We start from the raw sequence: 26,284 nt of genomic DNA, 5'->3' as shown, positions 1-26,284 counted from the left end.
TCCGATAAGGTTACCATCGTATCGAGGGCGGGATTTTCCCGCGACTCCTCGCGTCACGGTGCGCGGCCGTGCGCGCTTCCTTCGCAATTCCGTTGTTTCCGCTCGCATTCGCGTTCCAAAGTTCGATCGATCGCTCTTCGAATAATCTATCGCGCGATCGACGATCCCTCGAAAGGCGGCAATTCTCTTGACAACTCGACGACCGTAGATGGTGCAGCGGTTAGTTTCGAAAATTCCTCGGCTCGACTCGTAAACAAAGACGGAAAGCAAAGGCGAGACTTTACCGCGCGGCGTGCCGATCGTTTACCGTTCCTGGTACAGTTGCAGAGGAGGCTGTTGCCGCATCGAGCTCTGATTTTCACTCTCCACGCCAATGAATGACGTAGCGAAGATACACCGCGACGGCAACGGCAACGGCGGCGGTGGCGGTGGCGGCGGCGGTGGCGATGGCGGTGGCGGCGGCGGTGGCGGCGGTGGCGGCGCGTCGGCCCGATCCGCTCGCTCATATTCGCTAGAGCTCGCGCTCGCCTAGCCGCGCGCGAGTAGAGTACACACGGTGTGATCGGGGGCGCATGCGCAAACGCGTTGCGCGCCGCGACTCGACTCGCCTCGGCCCGACTTCTCGGCTCTCCGTGGCTCGCCCTCCCCGCCGCCAAGGTGCATGCATGCATTCTATGCGGCGTGCACCGCATTAGATGCATTTCTAAGTCGCGCCGCAATAAATCGCAGAAATATCGAAGTGGAGAAGTCTGCCGCGCTGGCCCCAAGAGCCTCGAACGAGAGAAACCGTGGCCGCCCGCGTGACACGCGTCCAACTCGACGATCCAGACAACCCGACGATCATCCAGCGGGGACCGAGACGCGAACCGATCCGACGAACGGACGGTAAAAGAAGGAGGCCGCCGGCTGAGAAACACCGTGAGAGACGCGATACACTGGACTACTACTACTACTACTCTCTCAGACCGCCGAGCTCGATTTTCATAGAATCCGATAACCCCGGTGTGCGAGGCGTAGTTGGCCGCAGCTCTTCTTCCCGCCACTTCTCTTCTCTACTCTTCTCTCGACGAGGAAATCCCCAGGGAGGAACACAACGCGCAACGCTCTCTCGCCGTTTTGGAGATCAGGTTTTCGTGGCAACGCGCGTTTACGTACGTGCACACGCACGTGCGAAACTGGTGACGTCTTTCTCAACGCGTATCCCATAAATCCCTCTCTCAGAGTCTCAGGGAGTTGTGGTGGGGGAGGGGGAGGGGGGAGGGGGATAGGGGGCCGCACGGCTGCTCGGAGAAAGCTTTTCTTTTTTCATCCGGAACCGGCTGAAAAATCGCAGGCGTCGCCAGTGATCGAGGCCCGCGATAACGCGCTCTCGTCGTTCACGTCGAATTAGAATAATGACGGACGGTTGTCGTTGGCCGGGCAGGAAGTGATAAAGATTACGTTCAGCGACCCGGCCGCGTGCGTGACGCCTCGTGAACGCGCGCGATTTTCACGGAAAAGGGCCGCCACGGATGCGGCAGCATATTCCAAGGAGCAAGAAAAGAATACGACACACTGAGTCACGTGCGAACCAGTCCCTCCCACTTGCGGACGCGGTGCCGCGGATTTCAGTGCACTGAAAATCGTAACATCGCCAACCTCTGGCAGCTCCGCTTCCTCAAACGCCTCGTCCTTTCTTCGTCGTTGATAATCGAACATCGCCGGGTATCGTCGAGAGGAGATCGGCATCGAGATCCAGATCCAAGATATAACCGCGCAGGTTATCCCGCAGCAGGATTTCATGCGAACGCAGACCAATTGCATCACGGTGAATGCCTATGGACGCGGGGGATCGCGAGTGAAACGAAGATCGGGAAGATCGGGCAGATCGGGAAAATCGGGAAAATCGGCGAGCAACGAACGGTGCCGCCTCGGAAAACCATAGACGCGCGTGTCGATCGAGCGCCCTGTGCGGTGACGAGCCGCGTACGGCCCTGGTGCACGTTTTCGCCGGCACGGCACTTGCGAAAAATTCAGCTCTGCCGTGCAGCCGAGTTAATCAGGAAGCACACACGTTTTTCCACGACACGCGCGGAGCACACGAGATTCGACTAGCGACTAGCGACTGGCGACCACAGTGTCTCGTCCTCGGCGTTAGCGTCGTCGTGTGGAACCGCGAACGAGTGTGTGGTCGGAACGATGCACGCGGAGATCAGTGCTCGTCAGCCGAGAGATCTTTGAAAGAAAACGTCAGAAAGTGGGAATAATCGACGCGCTGTGTGAACCACCGGGCGAACAATTCTTTCCATCATTTCGCGGTGGTGTTTCTTTCGATCTCTTTTATCCACCGCCTCTCTACGAGGCGGCAGTTTCGTCGGGGTGATAGGTGCGCGAGTGAGTGAAACGAGAAAAACTGACCGGTCTCGCGAATTAGTGTCGGATGAACCGGAAACATCGTTCGTACGAAGTGAAAGAGGATGGTGACGAGGACGACGACGACGACGACGACGACGACGACAAAGGCGGCTGCGAAAACGGCGGCGGAGACGACGACGGCGACAACGACGACGACGACGACGACGAAGACGAAGACGGCGAGGACGACGACGACGACGACGACGGTCACGAGTACGAGTACGAGCACGATCAGGACGACGATGACGCGAGGCTGGTAGATCGAAGATCCACTAGACACGAGTTTAGGTTCAGGTAAAGTTTCGTCAATGCGACAAGATTTTACTAATATCGAGCTTCGTGCTTCGTTCGTTATCGATTCGTTCGGAGGTACCTGGCAACGATCGATGATCAAAAGAAAAATCCAACATACAACGTAGATCGATCCTTTTCCTTTTCTCTACTTGTGTATATTATATATATCGTATCGATCGAACGTTGCAACGGGTCTCTTCGACGATCGTCTTCCGCGCTCGACACTAACAACTATTAATATTCCTTGCTTGCAGAACTCTGACCGGTACACGCTTTATGCCGCAAACTAACAAACCGAAAGCACGCGGATTGGAGGAAAATGGCTGATCCGGACTAGACTCACGCTACTCTCCCTTCTGTCCGTTCTTTCTCTACCTTCCAATCATCGCGTCTCGTTTTCCAGCTTTCTTCGTTGCTTCGCTGATCTCGCGAAAAGCACGCTTCGTTCTTCTCGCTAGGCTCCGCGACAGAATTTTCCACGGGTTACAAAAATACGTATATACGTGTATTATTTACGAGCAAAAGTTTGCAAAGAGATCGTGGATATTCGTTCGAAACGCGACGAAACTCTCGAGGATCGACCGTAAGCGAGTCATGCCAGGCTTTTGTGGAACGATCGATCGAATAGGTGCCGGAAGGAGAGTGGGTGGTGTACGGAAAATAGAGAGAGAGAGAGAGAGAGAGAGAGAGAGAGAGAGAGGGAGCAGAGTGATGATTAGTTGCAGTGTTTTGGAAAACAATGCGCAAAATTTCGCCGGTGATAAATAATAAAAGAGCGAATAAAGTGTAACGTCGGGCAAGAGTGAAGTGGCGTGCAGGTCGTGCGTATGAATAAACAACCCGGGGCATATGTATTGTCCATTAACGAATAAAAATTAAATAAAACACGAGCAGAGATTGTCGTTTGGAAACTTGAAACATTCATTGTCCCTTCAGCCTGTTATCTTTCCCGGACAGTCGACGGTACGATGGAACGATGGAACGATAGAACGACAAAACGGTGGAAAGATCCGCAACCTCGACGAGAGTCTATTGCCCCGTACCGCGTACCTTTGCCCTGTCCTCCAACACGTACATATACGACACCGGAAAAGAAAAGGAAAAAAAAAAAGAAAAAGAAAAGAAAAAAGAAAAATGAAAAAGATGAAAAAAATGGAGACAAAGTGGCAAGCGCGTTCCCTATAACGTTACGAGTAAATTTAGCTGGTTGGAGAGCCGGCAATGTTGCAATTCACGCAACGCGTACTCGGCTCGCCCCTATCGTATCCACCTCTCCTGCCCTCTCGCCACCCTTAATTTAAACCCTTAAACAGGTCCGACCTGGTGGCACCTTGAAACCTTGTGTCTGCTAACAGGAGACGAGATAATACTGGAGCAAAGGGTACACGAAGGAAAGGAGGAAGAGCGGCGAGCGAACGGTCTCGAGGGGTAGGAAATATCACGAAGGAGAAAAGAAAATGAAAAAGCCGAGGAAGAGAAGAGGAATGAGAAATAATTCCAGATAGGTTGATGCGTCTCTCTCCCCTTTGCTACCCCCCACCTCTGGACACGGGGCATCACCGATGGTCTCGCCCTTCCCTTCCGGGCCCTGTTCCACCCCCCTTTTTTAAGGCGGCCAGCTGCGGGGTCAGTTTTCGACGGGCGCGCGGTGCATTAAGATGCTACGCACGAAATTTGTCATCGACCTCGTGTCATCGTGTCTCGTGACCGCGTGAAAATTCGCTCGCTTGTTCTCGCGTGTATGTAGGTAGGAAACCAGCAACGAACAACCACCCCCGAGAGTCCCCGATGGAGAGGAACGAACGCCGACCGAAGGAAGAGCGCGAGAGAGAAAGGGAAGAAAAAACAGCGTGGCGCGAGAACAACCGGCGGATTGCTTCTGCAGTGATGAACGCGTGATGGATATTAAATGGGTGCACGGTACGCATCGACAGATTAATTCCATTTCCAACAGGCCCTGCTGCTTTTCGCGAGCAAGGTTTTAACAAATACGCGACCGCGCTGCGAGCCAGACGATCCGAAATATTAACTGTTTGCTTCTCTCTCGCATGCGCGCTCTCTCTCTCTCTCTCTCTCACCCTCTCCCTCTCCTTCTCCCTCCCCCCCCTCTCTCTCTCTCGCTCCTTTTTTTCTTTTTTTTTTTCGTTTGTCGTTTTATCGTCGCTCGAAATTCCACGAACAAATATTTGCCGAACATCGATCATTCTCGCGATAGAAAGACGCGATACGAGCATGGTTCGTAACTTTTCTCGCTTAAGCGGCCGAGGCTTGTTTTCTCCGCCTGTGTTCTCCGATTCTTCTGGTTACCATTGTGATCGTTTCCCCGTTCGAAAACGATTTTCCCGAGTTTGAAAAGACGACGGGTTCGTTATAATGGAGTCTGTGTTTTCGAAACGTCTAGCGTTAAATTACATTCGCCAAGTCAATTTTACACACGTGAAATTTGCGTTGCTCTGTGCCCGTGAAAATTCCAAAGCTACCCAGTGACAGGAAATTCGAACGCTTCTTTGAAACGCGGCCTGTCAATTCTACCCTCGTTTGCCGTGCCAATCGTTTCGCGTCGTGCAAATAATTAATCGCAAATAATACCGCTTTCCGTGAAAGCTGTGAAAGGGTGAGCAACCCCTAAAAACGCGCGCGGCTATATCGGCTCGTTTAATTTCGCTAATTTCTTTTCTGCCGTTCGCGCGGCCCTCTAACACGAATCGAGGGTAGCAGCCCTTACGTTTTCCTTCCACATCGGTCGCGACAGAGGACAGAGGACGGAGACAAAGGAAGGCCGAAGGAGACGTTGGAGAGTTCGCGAAACGTTAAAAATCTCGTGGGGTTGCGGAACGGGGGAACGAGGGAACGAGGGCGAAAGTAGCGAGGAGGAATCACCGGGAAAATAATTACTTCTCGTACGCGACGAACGAAAGACTGTCTGTAATCGCGAAGATAATGGCGGAAGGATTCCGGTGAAATATTTTGGAAATATTCCTTTATTTAAACGAATAGAACGTAAACTTCGCTGCTGAAAATTTCTTCGTACCGTATGGTCGACGCTTTCGCCGCTACTGACGCCTGCCGTGTCTCCAGGCGATCGCTTTCCTTCGCATTCTAAAATATAAGACTCGGAGCAAAATAAAAAACAAAAGTACAATTTAAAAACGTAATTTGACGGAATTTAAACACGTACCCCACTTTTAATCGCGCGGGTCAACAAGAAGAGCAAGATTACGAATACTGATTCGAGCTTGAGTATTTCGTCAAATCTTTGTAGCCACCTTTCACATTCTTAGATATTAAAAAGCTGAAATTTCCCGTTAACTGTCTGTAAAGGACGACTCGTTCGTCGTACAGACACTTGAAAACAAAATCGGAAAAAGAAAAGAGCAAAGGGAGGAGTCTTTTCATCGCAATCGTTACAATTAGTACGTGTAGCCCGAATTATCTAGAAGCTTGGTCGTTGGATCCTCGTTAATAATTAGAGAAGACGCAGCTGCTTGGCTAGTTTTTCTATGTTGTCGGCAAAAAAGGCTTAGAAAGGCAAACAGCAGGCGGCGAGGTTAAAACAGACGTTATTGGAAAACTAAAGGACATCTCCGACGAAAAATGTATACGGTTGCCGTGAGACGGAAACGACCGTATTTTAGTAGCACCGATATTTTCTCGCGTCTTAACTCGAGGTCGAACAAAAGCCGCAAGTATCGATCCAAGAAAACAATGACTTTCCAAGTTCGCGTAAAAGAACGGAAAAACGTTACCAAAGAATTCTATTATCGTCACGACCGATTGAATCGGCCAATCATCAGGCGGAAATTGGATCTCCTCGTTCCTTTTTAAGCGACAAAAATTTCTCTCTCATCTTCTTATCACCGAATTACCTGTAAAAGTTCCGACTAACCGGTTCGTTGTCAGAAAGCTACCACCGCGCTCGAACCGAGGCTAATTTCGTGCTACCCTTCGACGAAAATCGAAAACTCTGTTTCAAACAGAGCAAACAGTAAAATTGTTGGACTCGAGCGACGAATTTTGAGGCATCGAATTTCGGGATGCGATCAAAGCCGTTTCTTCGAGAAAGTACAGACAGACTGACCGACGACGTATCTCACGCGAGAAAAAATAGAAAAGAAGAAACCGTGTTCGAATCATCGAAGCGTTATTGATTAAAACAATCGACGAGACCTCTTTCTGCGATGCGACTTTCGAGAGGAAGGCCAAGAAGGAGCGACAGAGAAAGAAAAGGACAAAGTCGCAGAGGGGGACAGAACGTTGGAGAGAGGGTGGATCGACAACGGGAAAAGATGGCGTAAAAATGGAGGGTGAAAAATACGAGTGGGATGGGGTCACGGGAATTCCCATCCTCTCGACGCCCCTTTGCGGATGTACCGTTGGGAATACTCGGGAAGATTTCCAAATTTCGTATCCCCGAGGCGCGTGGCAACTTTTTAAGACGTCTTCCATTAGCGGAGGGTCCGATAGGGATTGTTTAGTCGCATGATTTACAAATGGAGATTGCCTTAAAAAGGCTCGTGACCGTTCATCGAACGAAGGTTCGTCGGTTCGACCGTTTCGCCAACACCCCGCCCCCGTAAAAAAATTAACATACTAGATCTTTGTTTTTCCGAGTTGGGAACGGTGGAAGTTGTTCCTATCGGAGTTTCGTGGAGTTCGAATAGCAAACTAAATAGAAAAAGAACGAGTATGGACGCGTCCAAAATCACCGCCGCGTCATCTATTATACTACGAGACAATCCGGTATACCAGAGATCGGTCAGACGTTCCGAAGAAGAGCGCGTGGCGCGATGCCTTCGTCAGGTAATCGTCGATGTATTATTTATCACGGTATCGCATTAGCAGTGGCTAAATGGAACTAAATGATACGAAATGTAACGTGCATAGATCTAATTGGTAAATAGCGTGGCGAAATTTTTCGCGACCGACTGTATCCAAAGATAACCAATTGGATAAACGTAGCAGAGAGAAGCGAGAATAATCTGTTTTCCTCGAATGGACGCGTTTCCCGTCTCCTGATAAACGTGTTCCGCGATTTGATTCGAAGAGACAATGCAGGAGGAGCCGGTATCAGATCGAAAAAGCGGAAGATCTAATTTTACAAATATTCGCACATTCCGAGTAATTCAAGGCTGCGACTGAGGCTAGCAGGTAGACGGGTGTGGGGGAAGGCAGCAGCACCGAGTTAAAACAAACATTTTTGCGCGTGCGAGCTTCGGCCATAAAGCTCTGCCCGGCCAAATGCATTGGCCGGCAGTTGCATAACACTCTAGAATAGCTTCGGAAAATGGTGGACCTTCTCTCGCGGCTGGCTTTTTCTTTTTCGGTCTGCATCAGCCGTTCTACGACGTCTCTATACCGAGAATTGGTTGCCCGGCTCTCCCTTCCCGACGAACACGACGAGGTTCATCTTGGAACACGGAAAATATACCGACTGGCTACTTCTTTGCAACTCCGAAATGGCTGCTAATCGGGCACAGCTCGTCAAGCGAAGAACGATAATACTACGGCCGATTTTAATCGAGGGAACGAAGCGGCGGACAAACAAAATTTCGACGTATATAGGTTAGCCGGGATCGAAAGGCACGATGGAACCGGTGCCAAAAATATTTCAGTTCCGGCAGAAAATATAAATTCCTCGTATACGATGAATCGAACGGTTTTCTTTTCTTCGAACACGCGCCTACACCACAACAATTTAGAATGCAATCTGTACACGACACGGTGCACGCTATTTTCGACCTTAAACGAGCCTTGCGTCGTACAAAACAAATCTATTTGTCTGGCGCGAAAAATGACAGAAGCGACTAAGCGATAACTAATAACTTTTCGAGTCTCAGCCATCCGTACTACGCTTTGGCCAAGACGAACACGCTGCGTGTTCGAGAGAAAGAGAAACACGATTGATTTTGCTCGAGTACCGCGTGTCTCGATCTCGATCCGCGATCGCCTGTTACGCAACCGAGAGCCGCTCAAAACCGATCGAAAATAGCACGCGAAATGACGGTTATTTTTTGGAGGGCTCGGGGGAGAGAGAGAGAGGCGTATCAGAAGCGAATCTTTAGCCAAACGCCGATGTCTAAAAACGATGTCTCTTACGTTGCAAAACGTAGTCTGTCGTCGAGAGTCTCGAAGAAACTCGATTTCCTGGGTTCAACGTCCACAGGGAGGAGGGGGTGGTCCCTCCCGATCCGTCGAATCCTTTCGAGGTGTCTAAGGCAATTAAAATTATTTATTAAAAGACACCGGTCGAAAGTAAAGAAAGCGAGAGGGGTGAGAGGAGGAGAGAGAGAGGGCAAAGAGGGGCGATGGAGAGGCGCGATCCGATTAAAATCTAATTTTTCACGGATACTCTCTTAATTAAAACATTAAATTGATTGCGGCGTAAGGTTGAGGTGACGAGGGGGGGTACCGTCTTCTCGAGGCGGGACGAAGCAACGAGAGGCAGGGTCGAAGAAAAAGAGAGGAGGCAACGGAGGTGGGAGAAGTGGAGGAAAAGACAGGGTGGAGGTTCGCGCGAAAATAAATGAAAATGAAATCAATTATAAAACTGTTTGAGGAGACTCCGAGGAGCAGGCAGTAACCGATGGACGGATAGACGGACGGACGGACGAACGGACGGACGAACGGATGGATGGACTGGTACAGGTCGATCTTGAATTTTCTTAATTAAAAATCTACAGACTTTGCTTTCAATTAAAAACCGAAATGCCACGGGCTCGCTCGTTACCGGTTTTCCAGTTCCTCCGAGGGGCCACGAAATAGCGTCTTGCTGATCGAATCCGTTGATAGAACAACAAACTCGAGCGAAGACGACGCGACGCGACGCGACTCATATTTTCCGCCTTTCGTGGCAATGCAATCTTAAACTTTAAAACACCGTCAATCGGTCTGATTTAAGCAAAATTTTCTTCGTCTATTTCGTCTTCGGGTCACGCGTAACGCAATCTTCTTCCATTCCGCGAGATCGGCTCGATCCCTGGCATTTTTACAAACGTTTCAAGCGATATTCGAATGGGAATATAAAGAGAGAGAAACGGTTGGCCGAGTATTACTACGAGTTTAAGATTTTTCTCGGGAAAGGGTGAAGATTCGTCGAGTCGATTCGAGAGAGAAAACGCGAAAAGGGTGAAAGGGTGTAAGGGCGAAAGGGAGAAAGAGCGAGAGTGGCTCCTCTAATCTTCGCGAGATTCTCGCGGCACGAAGACATTGCCTCGATTTATGATCCTCCTAAATCTCGACCGTCCTCCCCTCGGCCAGGCTCCTTTGTCCCTGGACACTTTTGCACTTTTAAAACTTACTTCGCCGCGGAAATTTCATTATAAGTGTCGTGGCTCTCGTCGCGGCGATAAGGCGACGCCAACTTGCGCGGCCAAGGCGCGCTTGCCGCTTTACATCGCGGCCTTTTGAAATATCGCCGTGGATTTCACCGCCTCGTCCTTTCCTTCTGTTTCGGCCCCGCGGACTTTTCCACGACTTAATCAGCTCCGGCGCGCCACTTTATAGATAAACAAAGTTAACATGTTGCGAACTCGCCACCGAAATATTGCCGCTGAATTGCCAGCCGCGCTTCCACGGGAAAAACTCGACAACTCGCGAAAGTCTATGGGTGTAATCAGCGGCGCGATTCTCCCCAGCTTCCACGGAAACCGAAAGAAATCAAACGACTAAACTTTCCAAATTCGACGCATCGCTCGCCAATTCGTGCAAACGAAATTCCCGTCACATTTCCCTCGTCGATTTCAACGCCCCTTCCGACATATCGATTAAGTCGGACCGACGTTATTCGCACGGTAGAGAACTGTCGGTCGATTGGTCGTCGATTTTCTAAACGCTCCATCAGGTTGTTCCCTTGTTCGACAACTTCGTATCGAGATACTTCTTCTTGGCCGTCGAGTGAAGCCGCGGAAGGACAGAGTTATCGCACGGTCATCTCCCGTCCAGTAAAACGTTCGATAGTTCGTAGTCGAGTCGAAGGCGTTGCGTCGAGGATCGGAGGCGAAAAAGATGAGAGGTCGAGCGCTTCGGAATTAGTCAACGTGCGCTTTTCGCAAATTCGTTCGGGGACAATAGCGCCGTTGGGTCCTCCGGTTCCCCCCCCCCTCCCTTTTTTTTACGACCTTCTGCCTGCTTTGTTCGCCGCCGAAGACAGACCAGACACGCGAATATAAAGGGAAGAGAGCGGAACAATGAAGGTTTGGGCGACGCGGCGTGACCTCGAGATGAAACGAGGCCAGCCACACACAGGCCAACCAGTTAACCACGGTTTCACCACGATTTTACCACGATTTTACCACGACTTTACCGCGAGAAGCTGAAAAATCACGAGCTGTCGCGAGATTCGTAAAATCCCAGCCGAACCCTTTGCCGAAGATAATGCGCCTCATCCTCTTCCGGGCTCGGTTTAGCGAGATTACAGTGTAATCGCGATTCTTCGATGGCGAAGAGTGCAGCTGCTGCTAACGGAGGTAGCGGCATATGCTGCGTGGTCGGCAGTGCTCTTCCGATTATCCACATGCTACGCGTATACCTTTGGAGAATGGACATCTGGCCTGCCCGCGGTGCTTGGCGGATTATTTGCTCGTTTGTTCCTTAGCCGTGTACCCGATAGACGCCCGATACGCCACTTACAAGAACCTGGCGAAATTCCGCCGCGGAGACGAACGTTTAATCGAACTGCATTCGAGCGTCAGCGTCCAACCAATCGAGACTTGTTTATCCGAAAAGACGTCGGCGTATATACGGCGACCGGTCGTTTGATGAAACGGTAGTAAATCAGGAACCGAAAATCAATCCACGGCGGGCTTCTTTCCGCGAAAAGAATTTGCGTCGCAGACTCGAAACATTGGCAACTCTTGATCTCACTCGCTCTTGGCCAACGACGATTCGGTTCCATTTAACCCGTTGCCATAATCGACCGAGTTAACTCGGGCGCAGGAAACTGCATACACGAAAAGGTTTCGCCGCCAGTTAACTCTGGCTGCCTCCAATTTTCTCGCGTTTCTACTTCTCTACCTAATAACCGACATATTTCGGGGATAATGATCACGGTATTTATCGGCAATGTCCGCGTGTTTCCTCGTCCATACGCGGGCACAGACTGGCAATAAAAGGCGGAGAAATAGCTTGCTACTTTTTGGGAAATTATTCCCCGAGACGAACGAGATGATAAGACATAACGTCGTCATAGAATCGTACGAAAAGTACGCCAAGATGGTCAGTTACTTGCACGAACGAAAAGAAAAGGCGACGAATAACAAAGGGCAGGATAGAGGATAATTTTTGCCCAATTTGCCAGCGAAGCAAATTTCTTCGATGGTAGTATAGAGCTTCTTTCGAAACGAACGAAATAAAAAAACGAAATAAACAAAGAGAGAGAGAGAGAGAGAGACGAAAGAAGACCATTAGGCGCTATCTTCGTCTCGACATCTTCAGGCAAAGTGTCCAACGTCGGAGGTTGGGTAGGAAGCAAGTACTCGAAGAATAGCTAGCGACCGAAGGGTAGCTCGAGAGGGTGGCTCACGGTTGAATCGGCCGCAAATTGCGGCGAAAAAGGTAAAAGTTGCCCGCTTAACTTTCTTCCGAGCGGAGGTTGAGGCTGGCCTGTGATTTTTGTTTTCATTTGATTACCTTCGTTCAGCCTGGCGGGGCTGGCGGCGCGGCGCGGCGCGGCGCGGTACGGCGCGGCAGCAACGTTCTACTCGAGGGGGTGAAAAACGGCTGGTTAGCAACGTGGAGGGTGCGTGGAAGTTGGCGAAAGCGCGCCACGAGATTCCGTTATTTTCACGGACTGGAATCGATAGGGGCTACCCATACACGTAGCTGGTTGGTGGCGTGGCTGCGTGTGTGCGAACGTGTGTCGACGCGTTAGGTTGGGTTAGGTTAAGCACGCGCTTAGCCCGATAGCGCAGCTAGGTCACATCGCACGCTAGGTGTTTACAACGGGGAAGAGACCACGCGAGAATTCAGGTGCCATGACCTACCGCGAAAAAGGAGTCGCGTGGCCAAAATCTTCCTCCCTACTGACCTTCCTCCGCCATCGTTCTCGCCGGTTCTCCGTCGCGGTCGTAACTTTCCAGCCTCGACTCTTCGAAGGATTACTTTCTCATTTAGATTTTATCCGATGCTCGCGCGCCGTCTCTTCTTCCTGCCGTCCTCTCAGACGGCCATTTCCCGCGGCTCTTTCTCGCGGCCAGGCTTCTCCATTGTTTTTACTAATTACCCGGGACAAGCGAGCCATCCAGCTCTTCCTCCCTCGTCTTTCCAGCCGTCTTGTCCGCCGATCATTAGGCGGCCGGCCAAGAATGGTGTCCTCTCCGACTTCCTCCTTTTCCCTTGTTTTAAATAACGCCACGAAACTATTGTCCCAAGCATTGTTCGACGAACGGCGTTCTCGAAACTCGTGAAATCGTCCATATTTTCACGTCCGTGCTCTTGCCCCACGATGGCCGCCGACCAACGTACCGAACGTTGATCGTCGCGCGTTGATCCTGCCCGGCAAAACGGCAACATACAACAATCGGCCGGACCGCGTGGAAGGGAAGGTGCGCGAAATGAATTCGGCTGGCCCGTCCAGCGGGGTCGAATTCGTCGATCCGACAGCGGTCCGCTGCAGCTGGCCCGGCAAAAAATCAGCCTCGATTGTTTTATCGTCCCCAGCGGTTCTATCCGTTGGTCAACCGGTCCTCCTCTCCTTATTATGATTATCCTGTATAGCGAAGGGTCGTCGAAGCGGGGGGGGGGGGGAGAGAGAGCTGCACGCTCTCATCGCACCTTTAACGCGATTCGATTCGGAAGGCTCGACGTGGTTGGCTCTCTTCGTTCCTCGACGAGATCGCCAGTGGCCGAAATACGGCCGGTAGAAAAGATGAAACGAGAGACCGACCTCGCTCCGCTCCGCTCCTCGAGTAGCTAGAGCAGATTTTTTTATTGCGTTTCCTGCGAGCGCGTTTCTCGCGGTTCACGATGTTCGAGAGACACGGTCGTTCGGTGAAAGGAACGCGGTCTTTGGGATGTACCACGTGTCACGATGGTGCCGCCTGTCCGTATATGCAAATCAAGCAGGGCCATTGTTTCCCCCTGCGTCCCTCGTGATCGACAAAAAGATTCAGGTCAAACTTTCATCCGGTTAGGAATTTTTATTTTTCCACGTACGAAACAACAAAAGGGGTCAACCCTGACGTCGGCCCAAAGCAAAATACCGGCAGGGACTGGGAGGGGAGGGTAGCGGCATTCACCTTTCGGGACGTTCAACGGTCGGGACAGTGTCGTTCTAAGACAATCGATACAATTACGGGGAACCACCGTCGACGACGGGAAGACGAAGAAGCCAGGGGAGGAATCCCTCTTTTCTCCCGGTAGCCGTCCCTTCGAGCGCTCCTCTTCCTCGCTTGTGCGCTCGATGCGCAAAAACAGAAACGAAAGGAGGAAAGAAAGGGAAAGAAGAAGGGGCGCGAACACGTTCGTAGATGAAAGCGAGATCGGTGCCGATTTCTGTCGAAGGGGAGAAACAGATTTCGTCGACGATTCGACGATACGGATCGTATACGTATCGCGTTAGAACATTCGGATCGGCGGAACGTACGACAGAAACCGATGAAATCGTGTAAATAAGCGGTATCGATCGTTCGATTCTAAAGATCGTCGAAAAGTTCGTTGAAAATAAGGGACACGCGCGATAAAAGGATAAAAAGATGCGAGGCACGGAAAAGTTTCCAGCCGCGCGTTATTCGGACTGTATTTCGTCTATCGTAGTCTAGCGATCGTAATAAGATCTGGTCTATCGACGAAAGGCTCGCGCTAGGGAATGCAGCTGGAGAATTTCCAGAGGCGAGGCACGCCGTTCTGGGGGTGGTCGATCAACCCCCGTGGAAACGCGATGGAGCGAGTTGCGGTCAGCGCTAGGATTCGAAATACGACGGTGTACGTACTCTGTTACGTCGCGTACGCAACGATGTTATGTTAACCTTATCGTTGGGATGGTGGGTTGGCACGTAGTGTCACGCTAACACCCACCAATTGCTATTTGCCACGACGGCAGGGCGAAATCTTCCAGACCGCGAGTGGGGTAGGAATTCTCGGTAAAACTTGCTTCGAAACTCCGCAACGAACGAGTTCGATCGCGCCAGCCAGGCTTATCTCACGAATCGCGTCGTTTATCGAAATTTCAACGACGATCGTCCGAACGTCGTTTTCACCGAACCATTCCGCAACGATCGACAGACTCGATCGAGGCAGCAACGCGCGCGCGCACCTAGCTGTCTTCGATCGTCGTCTTTTATCGGTCAAATGGATACGGTAATTTTGCCTATCACGATCGATATCCTCGTCTTTTTTTTCGCCGCAACGACGATCGCTGTCTCGTAAAGCAAGGACGAGACGAGTTGCGGTGGACGACGGTATTCGAAATACACGGCGAACGCCAAGTCCATTCTGGCGTGTACGCAACAACGACGTGCTAACCTTACTGTCACGCTGGGGCCAAAGGGATGTAAAGCCGCGATAACGCCTCCGAATCGTTATTGGGTGTGATAGAGAAGCCACCCCTCGTCGTTTACAAACCACTCTATCGTGGAAACGAAGCATCGCAAACAGCTGGAAAGCCGACGTCTGGAAAACCGTTGCGAGATTAATTGCAACGCGAACGAAAACGCGTTTTTCCTAACTCGACTAACGTGACTCCGTCACTGCTTTCTGCTTTCTGCTTTCTGCTTTCCGCTGTCCGAAACGTTCACGAATCGAGAATAAATATATTTAGCGATCGCGATAGAAATCGCTATCGCTACTTATACCATAATACCACGTATCCATCGCCAGTGTACGTGCAAACTTATTATCATTCGTTTCCTACAAGCGTTTTTCTTTTTTCTTTTCTTTCGTCTATGTACGTATATACGCGCGTACAACGTATCGTTCGGCCGAAATAGCCGGTCGTTCCGCAAGAAAAATTCCCATTGAATGGAAAAGCAGCGGAAATACCTCCGGTGAAATAGCGAACGGTGCATTGGGAAATGAAATTCGGGGGAGGAATTTCGGAGTCATGAATGCCGGTGCAGCCGAATCACCGGCGTAGCAATCGAAATAATCGATAAAACGAACGCAGCCGGTGGTAGGTACGCGGGCGACGTTCGAAAGAGCAAACGTTGCCGGAGATATTGCTGTTCTTTCGCGCGAGCAAAATGACAGCAAGGCCGTGGCGGGTCGTCGTTCGTGCTGCTGTATCGACACGAGACACGCCTGAAAAGTGATTCATCGAGGAAAATCGGATGTAACCCTAACGCGCCGATCGTCCCCAAAGACGGCGCACACAGAGAAACGATGCAAGAGGCAGACCGAGAGGAAAAGAGAGGCGAGCAGAGAAGGAAGAGGAGAGGGAGAGCAGAGGACGAGATGATCGGCGTAGGCGCCGAGCACGTCGTTATCCACCTGGCGGGGTTTGCGCAGCGCAAAACGCAAACGCAGGAGAGCGCAGAGAGAGGCGCTTCAGCGCATGGGGCAGTAGCGCTGGTCGCGAGGGTGGGCAAGGGGGTGGTGGATGGTCGAGAACGGGACAAGGTCCGGCAGAGAGGGCTGCGATGGGGCGAGAGAGAGGCTAGGAGGGCCGCGGGGCTGTTGGGGAGATCGAGGGGTGCGCGTCCGAGAGAGGGTTGGTGGCTCGGTGGTGTGATAGAGGCGGCGAGGAGGTGAGGTGGGGGTGCCCGGCACGGGGCCACGGCGCAGTTGCTACTCAGACACGGGGATGCTCGCAATGCCTCTATCAAAGGTTACCGAAATTTTCCTAAAATATCGGCGTTTCGTTGCGCGATCGTCGAAGAAATCGTGTTCGGTGCGCGCGAGGTGTTCCTTGATCATGGGGAGAGGAGTTCGAGTCGGAGCTGAGTCGCCGCAACTCTTGGGAGAATCGCGGGGGCGCGTCGCGTTATCGTCGTAACGTTCGAGGCGAAAGAAGGACCGAGAAGAGCGGGCCGGTTGATCGTAGGACGTCCGGTGGTGAGAGATCAGAGCGTGTTCGCGAAGGCGACTTTGCGTCGGAAACGAGGGCGCGGGACGAGGTGAAACACCCGAGAGAGACGGAGAGAGACAGCGAGAGACAGAGAGAGAGAGAGAGAGAGAAGGAGAATGAGAAGGAGAATGAGAAGGAGGATGAGAAGGAGAAAGAAGGATTTGAGATAGAAGGAGAGGGAAAGGAGAGGACGTGCAATGGGGAAAGAGAAAGGAGAAAGGAGGAAGGAGGAAGGAGGAAGGAGGAAGGAGAAAGAAGGAGACTGCTTTCTACCAAGATCACCATCCCGCGACGTACCAGCAGACACTGGCGAGTCGCGAGAAGCACGTGGGGGAGAAAAGTCCGGGAAAGCATGAGGAGCGAGGAAGAGAAAGAGGCTGGCAACGAGAGCCGACGGGAGAGAGAGAAAGACAGAACCAGCCTCCCGACGCGTCTTACTACGACGCGCAAGGAGCGACGCCGCGCGCCTCCCTAGAAGGGGAACCACCAGCTGGAGGGGGTGGAAAGGGGGTGGCCGAGGCGGGGGTAGCAAAGACGCTCATTCGTTCCTCGGGTCACGTGGGCCTCTTCTTACGATCAAGGTTTTTCCTTTCGTCCCGCGGGAAATTCGAACCTCTTACGCCGACCAGATCAACTGACTTAAACCCTTGCAAGGGGATGCGGCCTACGTCGATACCGGACGTCACGATCTTCCTACGATGTATCGATGATCGCAGAACCCAGCAGGATCTTTTATCTCTCGTCGTTTCTCTTTCTCTTGTCTTGCATTTTTCAACTTTCGGGCATTATCCATCTTATAGCGTGCAACGCCGGTCTCGAGTTTCCCCCGTTCGTTTCCCGAGTTCGAAACCCGTCCATCGTCCTTCCTTCTCCGACCGTTCGTTCGTTCGAGCCAAACGTCGTCGATTTCTTCGGTCGTCGATTTATCGGATTTGCTCGTCGCGATTCTCGGTCCTTAAGGGTCGTACTACCGCGAACCGCGTCGAAACGCGCGAAACCCGATCGTAAATCGCGCAAGTAGATCGACTTGAAAAACGAAAAAAGAGGGCGACTCAGATTCTAAACGACCCCCCCCCCCCCGCGTATATTTTCTGTTTCAGACGCGTCGCACTGTGTTGTTATGTGTTGTCATAGTTATTTCATTGAAAAATTAATTTCACCGTTTTCGAAACACGCACCGATTTCTGTCTGTGAAACACAAAGTCTGAACAACTCCTCTTAAGTTTCTGCCGAAACCGGACTTGATTATTTAGACAAAGCTTTCGTTCGAACGTTCCTCATTTCGAAATTACAACAAGTAAGAAGAAGACGACGAAGAAACGGAAGAAGAAGAAGAAGAAGAAGGAGAAAAAGAATAAGAGAAAGAAGAAGCGGAAGAAAAAGGAGAAGAGGAAAAGGGATAACAAAGAAAAAAAAATATCAAAAAAGCACAAAAAAAGAGAAGAAACGAAATTAAACAAAAAAAAGCATTGCCTTAAGAAAGAAGAGTATACCTACACTGTCGAAGGAACAAGCAAGAAACAGAGGAAACACACAGGGGGGAAAAAGAATAATAAAAAAAAAAATAACAAAAAAACACTTTAGACGCCTAACAAAGTAAATTGTAAAGATATGACTAAAGTATATTTTTAACAAGTTTTGAGAAACTTTAGATTTTAAACGTAAATTTTAAAAGCGAAAAATGAAAAAAAACCATAAAATTCTTAATAACTAAAAATGTGATCTAAAAGTCGTTGCTACCAAGAGAAGCCTTATGTCCTTGTTTCAATTAGTTCGGTTCCAAACGTAAGTACTAGAAAATCAAATTGCCGGAAACGTATTTGCATGGCATGCTGCATGGTACTGGCCGATAGAGTAAGCCATTTCTGTCTGACGTGTCGGCGAAAACTTGCCGCTAACGCGATCATCGTCCGTTTTAATCGCCGATCGGCCGATAGGCTGTCGCGTAATCGCGAAATTCGTGGATCCAACCGATAGATCACTGGAACGCGGCCTTTCTTCGCGAAACGTCTTACCACTTGCAATAATGACAGCCCTTTACGGAACGGCACACCCAGCAACGACCGCCACAAAGTTGCCTCTCCGTAATTGTATACTTTCGTGCGTACAGCACCGCTTGCCACGGCTGCAACACTTATTACAGTAAATCGGTTAAACGCCAGATCGTCCGTAATCATAGCAACTACGGTGTAATCACTACTGTTGCCCCGTAGTATTGCCATTACAGGCATTATCATTATAATTCGCAGATTATTAAGTAGTATGCAACGAACGGTACGATGACTGGGCTATCTCGCGTCGAATCGCTGCACACGCGACGATCTTGGAATCTTTCTACGAGTAAACAAAGTCCGGCTGACGAGCAGAAAATCGTTCGGATGTAGGATCGAACGATATCGTACGATTTCTGGTATGTCGCGGGATCGTACACGATCGAGGGAACCCCGGCCCCGTTCCGGGCTAAAAACTTGTTAACTACTGGCCGCGACACGCGTATCGAGCCCTCTAGAAAGGCCCGACAAATTGGTATCGGCCCTCGTATCGGCGATCGGTCGGAAAAGGTCGATTACCGATGGAAAGAATGGCAGAGACGGCGGTAAAAATCGGCATCGTGGAAACGGCAGTAGTATCGGCGAGTATCGCCGGGCCAGAGAATCTAGTCGAAGAAATATAGCGGAGAATGCGCGACCCGATGCGAACGACCAACGGGGAATGATCAGCGGAGCGAGGGGAGGATGTAGGGTGGCGAGAAAAATTGCGAATCGGACGGACCTCGCTCGAAATCATTTTATTTTCCGTGCGACGATGACGCACCGTTGGCAGACCCGGGAGCCGTACCCGATGATCGATGGGGTGAGGCGAAAGACGAGGAGGCGGTGTGTGTGCCGGGCTTCGATTTCAAATTTCCTATTTCGCGACTGGAGGCCTGGCTTGAAAACCGGCCGCTCGCTGCATGCAACGTAGCAACGCGCAACACGCGAACGTTACGTTCATTTGGCGAACGAACCAACGAACCAACGAAAATGACGACGACGGGGATGGGTGGCGAGTGGGTGACGCGTTGCGGTGAATCGGCAGCAGCGCGCTTTCGCCAGGCATTTTTTTTTTCGATGATTTTCAAGCGAACGGGTGGTCGGTGCTGATGGTGGTGGTGGTGGTGGTGGTGGTGGTGCTGCTGCTGCTGCTGTTACTTGGTCGTTCTATACACGGGAAAACGAACGCGCGGGACTATACAGGGTTTACGTGTAGGAACGCGCATCGGTCTATCATCCCATTTGGCTGGGTTCGTCGATGGTGGTTGTTGTTGCGCCGGGAATACCAGCAGGGGGTGGTCGACAGGAGCGGAAAGGCGTTAGGGTGCCCCTCGGTGGAAAGAGGAGGCGATGCAACTCGGTGTCGGTGGTAGCATGAACTAGGGTGAGCGTGAGCGAGAGCGAGCCGACGAGAGAGCGAGAAAGCGTGAGAAGGGCGAGAGAGAAGGGCGAGAGAGAAGGGCGAGAGAAGCAAGAGAGAAGCAAGAGAGAAGCAAGAGAGAAGGGAGAGGGTGGCGGGCCTGCATGCTTTTTTTTTCCACACCCCGCGTATTGATCCCGGAGTCATTCAAAATGGCGGCCGGGGCCGAGTCAGCCAATGACTGCCTGAATCGATGACTGCAGCGAGCCACCCCCGGACCGGCCAATGGGAGGCCAATGGGAGGCCGTCGCACGGCGTTCTATGCGGGAACCACCACCCCGATATACGAGACACCGGCCTACCACCTTCCTATTCCCGCTAGTACGTGCACATGCGTTTGCACGCGTGTCTGTTTCGTGTTCCGGGTTCGAGCTCGTCGATGACCCGGGACACGTCGATGATTTCCACGGAAAATTCCCCTTCCCGATCGGTCGAGCTGCGTTTCGACCCCCTAAAAAACCGTCCAACTTTCGGCGTTCGCTCGGCCGCCCGGCTATTTCCGTCCAGACCGTTCGCATTCGCCGCGATTAACGGCCTACCCCCTCTGTTATCCCACCCTCTGCGAAATAACGGCAGTCGCAATTCCAACTCCTGTTTAAATCGCAAGAATCTCCATACTTGCTCCCTCTCTTCTCTTCTCTTCTCTTCTCTTCTCTCCTCTTCTATTCCATTCTATTCTATTCCATTCCATTCCATTCTATTGTCCAGTCATCGACGACGAATGCCAGAATGCCATCGCTGGCCGATCTTCGACCGTTTCTTCTCGCATTTTCAACCGCAACGGCAACCGCAAGTCGGTCGACTCGTGATACGGTTCGATCTTCGACCAAGCTCTTATCTTCGTCACCTTGATCCTGGATCCGCGTTCTCTTATCTTATCTGCGTGTTCGTTCGCGGCGAGTCGCGAAAAATGCCAGCAGCCGTCCTCGCAATGCAACTCTTCTCCTCCTCCTCCTCCTCTCTCTCTCTCTCTCTCTCTCTTCTCCGCTCTATCTGCTTGAACTGCGCCAACGATCGAAATCGATCGGCCCGGCTGCAAAAGCAGATAGCAGAAGAGACGATCGAGCGGAGCGATGTTTGTCTGCGAATCGAATCGCATCAATTTTATGCCACGGCACTCGTTGCCGCACTTTGTGCATAACGCGGGGCAAAGAGAATGTCGAAACCGCGCGAGACACGAGGCACGAGGCACGATTGCATCACGGTCTGCAGAGCGTGCACCGCCGCGCGCTGCATTACATCTGTGTGTGCATATGTACTTAGATTGGCTCCTATTGACATAGCCACAGACGACGACAGTGGTGGTACGTGTACAGTCGGGAAAAATGCGAACGACGCGTTTCACAGCCTCGTTGCCGCGTGTCCGTGCCGAGTTTCCTCGACACTTTGATCTCGAACGGGAACACGCGCCTCGGTACTCCCGCGATTTTCCGTCAGAATGAATTAATAGGAAATCGAGCGTCCTTGCCGTCCGCGAATCGAAAAATCGATCTCGCGCGCACACCACATCTTTTATCTTCGATCGACGCGTCAACACCGATACGCATCCTCTGTCAGTTCTTTCTCTCTTTTTTTCTTTTTTCTTTCTTCTTTTTTCGTTTTTATTCTACAAGATTCGTAGCTCTGTCGAGATGTGCGAGCGGAACGGTGTTCGTCAAATCGATGTTCGGTAGATCGCGCGGATTTTGTCGATCATTGTCGATACCGGGTCGCTTGTGCAAACAACTCGGACAAATTCGCCACATTTCCCTCGCCCTCTATAACGATCGTAGGACGACGAGATTACGTAACATCGGTCGTAACATCGTTGCTGCGTGCCTCCTCTTTTTTTCGTCCGATCGAGCTGCAATTTACTTTTCGACGAGTAAGCGATAACATCGGAGAAAAGAAAGTTCTTCGAAGGAAATCTCCATTATGATCGGATGAAGGGTGTAGAAGCGCGAGCGCACTTTCTGCCGCAGCTGTACTAAACGCACGATGGAATGGTTTTTCTAGCGCGGGCAGTTTTTCTATTAAGCTTCATTTGTTTCTTTCATTGCGTAATGCGCCGGACGCGTCGCTCATTTCATCCTACTGGCGAGCACTGCTACCGTTAGAATTCTTAATCCGGATTGCCAGTTTCGATACTCCGCGTCACGAATTTTATCCTGCGAATCGTCATTTCGTCGTTTCGTCGTTTCGATTTCGATCGTGTTTATCTCACGGTTCACGTCTTACGTCGAAGCTGTTTTTCGCCTACCAATTGTTCCAACTGTTATCGATGTTGAGACAGACGGGTCACTTTTTTTTCTTCGAGAAATATTATATTTTCGTTCTGCTTGCACGGATCGAGCACGGATCGCGCACTTGCAAAGCAATCGGATCGATAATCTCGCGCGACGCCAAACAGTTAGCACAGACAGAAACCTAAGAGAACGAATCACCCTTTTCTGTATTCGTTCGCCCCTGGTTCGTTGGCCCGCCACCAGGCGTCACTTCGTCACGGGGTAGTTTCCTCTCGAGGGGATGAATCGGCGAGGCTACTTCACACGAACAGCAGTCAAAATTTCGCTGTCGTTTCAATCCTCCGTTCGACCATTAAGCACGAGGCAACGACGTAATATACGCGTACAGTAAAAAGTAACTTTTCGTGCTATCAATACGGTGTATTAATACCGTAATGGATTGGAGAGACAAAGTCTCACGCCAACGCGTACCGCGATATTCTATGCGCTCAGCAGGAAGCAAAGGTACGATCTGACAAAGTCAAGTCTGTACGCGTAAGATATTCAAAGTGTATCGAGAAAACGCGGTTGGCATCGGAGGCGGTTGAACGGAGAGCAGGTCGAGGGTCTCGTTTTGGCCGAGAAGGCGGACAATCGAAAGAAAGAAGGCAAGATCAGGGCCAGAAGACAAATGTCTTCCTACGCGGAGGCCGGTCGGTTCTATCAGGGTAGTCGATCGAGTTGATTCGCACACACACACACAGAGAGAGAGAGAGAGAGTGAGTGAGAGAAAAGGGGGAAGAAAGGTGGAACGAATGAAAACGAGACGGATTGAAGAGAGAAGGAGAGTCGCGGCGCGGCGCGGCACGGCACGGCACAACTGGCCGCCAAGATGCAAGTACACGTGCACGTCGTATGCACCGACTCGAGTATTCTTCTGTGTCGGCTGGTTCGTCGAGGTTCCAGCTGCCGATCGGGATCAGGGGGAATCGGGATCGGGATTGGGATCTAAAATGTTACATGAACGTGTGCACGTACGTAGGTGCAATTGGTCGTTCGTTCGCTCGTTCGCCCGTTCGTTCGTTCGTTCGTTCGTTCGTTCGTTCGCTCGCTCGCTCGCTCGTTCTCTCGAACGGCCCGTGCGAACGCTATCCGGTGCATATGTGCGCATGCAGCTCGCGATCCACCCACCCTTCGCAAAAGAGCCTCGACTCTCACCTGTTTTTACCCTGCCGCCGGTTCATTTGTAATTTAAAACGAGCCTCGATTGCCCAATGCCCGGTCTCCCCCTCCCAGCGTCCACACATATCGCCTTAGTCCATAAATTCGTGCGTATTTTTCCCGTCGTAAAAGTTTGCCGGCTACTTGAAAAATATCGCCGGGTAACCCGCGGTCTACCCGGTTATTTGATCGTAGATAGCTCTCATCGGTTAGTAAACGGGGAATTAGTAGATAGGGTGCTTCCTCCGAGAGTCTGCTTCACGCTATTGGTCGTTCGTTTCGCCAGATTCGTCAACGATTCTCTTACGAGGAACGTGAAACGATTTGTAGATCGAACGTTGTATCGCGTACGTTGCGAAACGCAAGGGAGGAACCGTACGTACTTTCTCTTTCGCAACCTCGCCGAAATTCCTACGTCGGTAACAGGCTGTCGCGACCGGAAGTTCGATCGCGATCGTGGTACAGGGCCCCCTCGTTTCGTACACACCCCCGCGCCGCAGTTTTGCGTGTTTATGCAGATGCCCGATGGAAAAATGCTCGTACGTACGGTTACCGACATCTGTCAGATTCGCCGGCAGATAGATCGAGAGGCACGTGTCGACGTCTCCAAAACAGCAACGTTTCTCCATTGAACTGGTTCGATCTTCTTCTATCTCCCTTCCTCTATCTTCTACTCTCGGCGACGACGAAACGAAAAGGTCAGGTGATCCGCGGCATCGTCCCTCTCTCTCTCTCTCTCTCTCTCTCTCATCTATCTATCTATCTATCTATCGCACTCTCGAACTCTTTGAACTCGCGCGAGAAGGAAAGCTCGAGGTCCATCGAGCACGAATCTTCACGCACGGTTAGGCGTTTGCACGTGCGTGTCGCGCAAGGGTAGCAAAGGGGTCGAAGGCAGCGGGAACGAAGAATCCACGGACGGGCGGCACTTTCTTGCGGCAACTTTCGTCCACCTGAAGCGTGGAAAGCGTCTGGCGGCTATCTAGGCGGTGAACGGTATGGAATAGGGTGGACGCTGTGTACGAGGCGACGCAGCACGCGGCCGTGGGGTTGGAGCGGAAAAAAACGAGGGTTAGCTTCTCCGCCCCCTGGACTCACACTTCCACGTGTACGCCACGTGGAAAAAAGGACGAGACCGACGTAAAAATGCGACGCGTGGGGATCGCCGGCCGGTGGTGGGGGTGAAAGCGGCCGAACGAAGGAAGGGAAAAGCGGGCAGAGGAAAGGACAGAACTCTCGAAGGGTGGAGGGTGTTCCGCGCGGGAGTAAGTGACAGCTAGAAAGAGGAGAAGAAGGAGAGTAGAGGGGAAAGACGTTGCCGTGGCAGGAAGGGATGGAGAGCTTGGAGGATGGTGGGGGCAGACACGTTAGACGAGAAAGGGAAGGGATCGTCTATTTGACGAGGAGGGTGCGTAAGACGAGTAGGATGACCATCGACCAGCCTCGGCTATGAAACGAACATCGGCGCCTCTGTTGAAAAGTCGACGTCCTGCTCGAGGTCGACGATCTATCATTCGATCGAGATCATCGCGAGACGGAAACGAGCCACCCTCCTTCTCGGCTAATTGTCGGAATTTATAGCACGTAACGCAGCGAGCGCGCCACTAACGGCCACGGCCACGTAACGTCCGTACACGACGCTACGCGTTTACGACGAGAAAGACACGTGGCGTAAAAACTTTCGATCGACGAGGAAAAATCCGATTCGAGGGGTTAGCCAGCGAGGAGCCAGCGGGAAAGGATAAAAAAGAAAGCGCGTTCCACTCCCCCTCGTTCTGGTTAGTCACGCGTGTGTGGCCATACGAAGCATAAGGGAGGAGGCCATTTTTATACGACGGTCCCCTTCTTTTTACGCGTACCTCAGACTGCAGCTACACACCCCCTTACACGAGCCCTCGACAAGAATTTTTCGGTCAGTCGAATTCATCGTGTCGTTACGTTCGCACGGTTGTATATACGATAGATCTAGGGTTAAAGGAGATACGAAAGTTAAAGGAAAAAAGAAAGATAGAAATAGAACAGAGACATACCGCGGTACGCGTTCCAGTTCTCGCATCTCACGAGCTTCGGATGCTACTTTCAAGGGCGATCTTGGACGAACTTTGGAAGAAAAGTAGGCGCGTGTTTATGTTGCCGTAGGAACGCGAGGGGGCGCGTCAGGGACGGAGGGAGAGGCAGCATCGGCGATTCAGGTACACGGACGAGGATGATCAGAGTTCTTGGATCCTGCGTTTCCGCAGCGTTTTCTCGAGAGGGAGGATAGAGGAGGCACGGCGGAGAAACGGAAACGTCGGCGAAAAAGGGAAGGATAGATAGATCCGGTGGAGGGAAGGTAAGGTGAAAAAGAGGCAAAGGGAAAAAGAGAGATACACTCGCCCCACTCTCTTTCTCACCCCTTAGAAAAGCTACCCCCGTAGGAGACGTCGGCGGAGTCGGCAGCCGAGTGTCCCCCACCCACGACGAGGAGCTTGTGCAGAAGGAGCAGGGCGCGAGGGGTGGCCGAACACAGAGTGTCGAGGAAAAGGGGGAGACAGAGCGCGCGCCTCGTCGTAAGCCGTTTGGTGGGGGCAAAGGAAAAGAGGGGTGGCTTGAAAACTGCTGTCCTAGGGCAGGCTCAGTTTTTCGTCCTCTCGGAGGTAGATTTTGGTCGTGGGAGTACCGGTCAAGGGTCGAACGTCGGTCGAGGGTGACCTGGGCCGGGGCCCAGGTCCTAAGGACC

The 26,284-nt window shown here is 51.5% G+C and overlaps 1 protein-coding gene across 6 annotated transcripts in view; it reads left to right on the top strand.

Moving 5' to 3' along the window:
* The window catches only part of LOC100646754 (zinc finger protein 853), a 106,680-nt gene that overhangs the window by 3,804 nt on the left and 76,592 nt on the right, over nt 1–26,284 (top strand). The window contains exons 1-2 of one of the 6 annotated variants that reach the window (XM_048412133.1): nt 1,267–2,688; nt 17,788–18,472. The exons of 1 other annotated variant lie outside the window; for it this stretch is intronic. The gene's annotated coding sequence lies outside the window, so the exon portion shown is untranslated. Of the gene's footprint in view, nt 1–1,266; nt 2,689–16,337; nt 16,448–17,787; nt 18,473–22,259; nt 22,870–22,892; nt 25,898–26,284 lie in introns of those variants that run through there. 4 more of the 6 variants (XM_048412131.1, XM_048412132.1, XM_048412139.1 and 1 more) reach the window with 4 other exon arrangements.

Source organism: Bombus terrestris, chromosome 14 (assembly GCF_910591885.1).
Source record: "Bombus terrestris chromosome 14, iyBomTerr1.2, whole genome shotgun sequence".
NCBI classification, from domain to species: Eukaryota; Metazoa; Arthropoda; class Insecta; order Hymenoptera; family Apidae; genus Bombus; species Bombus terrestris.
The sequence above is the reverse complement of the archived record's forward strand: the minus strand, read 5'-3'. Positions and strand labels throughout refer to the sequence as shown.